The sequence below is a fragment of the Rhagoletis pomonella genome, unplaced genomic scaffold (genome assembly GCF_013731165.1).
Source record: "Rhagoletis pomonella isolate Grant_MI unplaced genomic scaffold, Rhpom_1.0 Rhpom_scaffold_00006, whole genome shotgun sequence".
NCBI lineage: Eukaryota > Metazoa > Arthropoda > Insecta > Diptera > Tephritidae > Rhagoletis > Rhagoletis pomonella.
The window spans coordinates 6,354,009-6,357,332 of record NW_023458560.1 but is presented as its reverse complement, the minus strand read 5'-3'; the positions used below and the strand labels follow the sequence as shown (position 1 = coordinate 6,357,332).

Genomic DNA, 3,324 nt, shown 5'->3' with positions numbered 1-3,324 from the left:
TATCAAGGGGCGAATTCGGCACTAGGCAAGATTTTTTTGCGCCAATCAGAAACAACGGATACTGTCAAAATATAATTCTAATATATAATATATCTCAACTAATACATATTTAGAAAGCCGTTTGTTAGTTTTCGCAAGGCTCGAGAGCGGCTGAACCGCTTTTTTTGAAACTGCCACCTGCCGCACGTGTCCCAAGGATGGTTTTAGGCTGAAAAATATCTATATGTAAAGGGGGCGTGGCACTTCCCATACAAACCGAATTTCTCATGCAACATATCTCTGAAAGTGTGCATGGTAGAGTTTTGGAAATTGGTATGGAGATATACGAAATCAATCGCATACCCTTGGAGAAAAATTTTAGCTATTGTAAAAAGGGGTGTGACATCTCCCCTACAATCCGATTTTTTCATACTGCTTATCTCTGCAAATTTTTTGGTAGAGTTCTAGAGTTTTGTAGGGAGATGTACGAAATAAATCGCATACTCTTGGAGAAAAATTGGAACTATTGGAAAGGGGGGCGTGGAACCTCCCATATAAATCGAATTTTTATACTGCATATCTCTGAAAGTATTCATGGCACAGTACCGGAACTTCGTATGGAGATATGTATATAGTTGAAATCAAGCCCATACACATGGAGAAAATTTGGGCTATTTGAAAAGGGGTGTGAGGCCTACAAACGTACCGACCTTTAGCTATCTTTGAATGAATTTTTTTATTCTTCTGTAGGTGTGTTTGTGAGTGAAATCCTCCTAAATGGTTGTACGGATTTTAACGAAACTTTTTGTGTATTTGAGTGGGTCTCTGGATGGTTTAGTTTCACAATTTAATCCGACAGTTGGCGCTGTAGTTGAGTTATTACTAAAAATCTTATTTATGATCCGATTTGGCTAATGTTTTAAATATGTATGCAATACTACTTCAAAAACGTGCTGCCAAGTGGTGCTGAAGTCCAGCTATTACTAAAAATAGCCAAGTGAGAAAAGGGGTCGTGAAGGTCAGATTAAATCGACCTGTCGCACCATTGAGTATATCGAACGCTCCTGCGTTGCAATTGGCCCAATGGATGTGATTTTCCAATATTATTACGCGTTCAAACTTTTAAGGTATTTCGTCTGAAATAAGTATATGTGACCTGGTCTACGAAAAGGGAGCTTACGTGCGAAAACTAGTTTTCTGTGAAAAAGCTGTTAAAAGTAAGCAACTCGTTTCGTCAGTTTCTCATTATCTCATTAAGCATTCTCCGCGCCGGACGTCCAGTAAGTGTTGTTGTTGGTCCAGTAAGTGTTGTTGTTGGTCCAGTAAGTGTTGTTGTTGGTCGGAATATTATTATAGTTCATCGTGTAAGTTGCTAGTGTGGAACATTTAAAAAAGTAACACTGAAGAAGTGACGTTTTTGTACTTCTAAGCAAGTTAGGATTTTCTGCTTTTCACCACGTGAAAAAGCATCTCATCTTCCATCCGAATCAACCAAAAAGTGAAAATTGATTTTTTGACACCTAAGCCGCCTTTCCGTAGACCAGGTCACATATGTGTATTGCATTTCTGTAGAACAATGATTCGCACCCATTTGAAATTGCCACCTACTATACTGTAAAGCTTCTAGGACATTCACTATAGAACCGGGTCATTGTTGCGGCCAGGGAGTGAAGAGGAAAAAATTTATTTCGCTTTGCGGATAACCGTGCTATGAAATGCCGCACAACTGGAGAATTTCAAGAACGGATATAACACTTTCCTTAGGTTATTTAAAGCGGCAAATGACCACCAAACCTTAATCTTAGCAGACAAATGTGCCAATGAAAATCGTAAACGTGAATTGTTGGTGAAAATGTTGGACCAAAAAGTTTCAATGAAATATATAAAAATTTTGGGCGGGACGAAGTTCGCCGGGTCTGCTAGTATGAAATAAATGAAAATATCAGTAAATCTTCGGGACAAAAAAAACAATAAACTAACCCTTTCCGTGCATTGGAAGCGTGCCACTAAAAGTCGTATTAATATTTTTGAAAACAAATTGAACTTTATGAAGTTTTATACTGTACCGAATGGTTTACTTAAATTTCAAAATCGAAAACGTTCCAAAAATAATTTTAGAATTTAATTTAAAAATCGTCGCTGCGCCAACAAAAGCAGTTATGTGATTTTTGTAAATTTTTTGTATTGTATATTTTACTAACACTATCTACTGGCCACATTTCTGCATTTGCCGTTTTCTTATATCTCTTTTGGTTTAGAACTGATCAAAAACAGCTATGTGCTCGCAGTACTAGAAATACTCTTAAAAAACGGGTATACGCTTACTTGCTTATAACTGTTTTTGATCGCAGATGAGTGTGCTTTGACTTCGTTGTAAAAAGTAATTATAAACCAACTAAATACACACATACATATGTATGCACATTCCACTTACGCTACATAGATTCTACTACAGTAAAACCCGCTTAAGTACCACACGAAAAATACCAGCTTTTTGAGGTACTTACATAGGCAGGTTGGGTACTTAAAAGAACCCGCTTAAGTACCTCGATGCGGGTACTTATGCGAACATTATTACTGATGTAGTTACATCTTCTTGTTAACATATATAAATACTTGAATAACAAAATTTAATGAAGTATACATAGTTTGAAACCAAAATCGTAGCATTATTTATGCACATAAACAAGTAAAGAAAAACCTTATTAAAAAAAATATATGTCATTCTTAAAAGAATTAAATTGTTTAAAATGTCAAAGTTGGACATGTCATTTTATACCAAATTCAAAATGATACATATTGTTTGCCACTTATGTTTATTTATTAATTTTTACGATTTTTAAATCAATTAAAATACAGCTCATTCCCTAACAAGTACCATATAAACCTAAGCTAAAGATTTTGTAGAACACTTAAAAAATTCATCTTACTTTCAAACTTTTTTCTCCGAAGTGTTTTTATACCCGAGCGCACTTGTGCACAAGGGTATATTAATTTTGTTCACATAACGGTTGTTTGTAACAGCCAAAACGGATCGAGATAGATATAGACAAATGTATACATAAATGTTCAGAATGAATAGAGAAATCGATTAAGCCATGTCTGTCTGTCCGTCCGTCTGTCCGTCTGTCCCTCCGTCCGTGTACACGATAACTCGAGCAAAAATTGAGATATCTCAACGAAATTTGGTACGTAGGTTGCTGTTAATCCAAGGTAGGTTGGTATTGAAAATGGGCGAAATCGGACTGTAACCACGCCCACATCCCATATAACGGTAATTTCCAGAAATACGAAAACTGCGATATTTTAGTAACTACTGAAGATTATTCACTCAAAATTGATATT

General features: G+C 36.0%; 1 protein-coding gene and 1 long non-coding RNA gene across 4 annotated transcripts in view; one reads left to right on the top strand and one right to left on the bottom strand.

Annotated features, from left to right (window-relative positions):
- The window catches only part of LOC118740338 (ATP-binding cassette sub-family G member 4), a 559,608-nt gene that overhangs the window by 199,798 nt on the left and 356,486 nt on the right, over positions 1-3,324 (bottom strand). The gene's annotated exons all lie outside the window — the stretch shown is intronic.
- The window catches only part of LOC118740343, a 13,898-nt gene that overhangs the window by 4,915 nt on the left and 5,659 nt on the right, over positions 1-3,324 (top strand). The window lies entirely within an intron of this gene.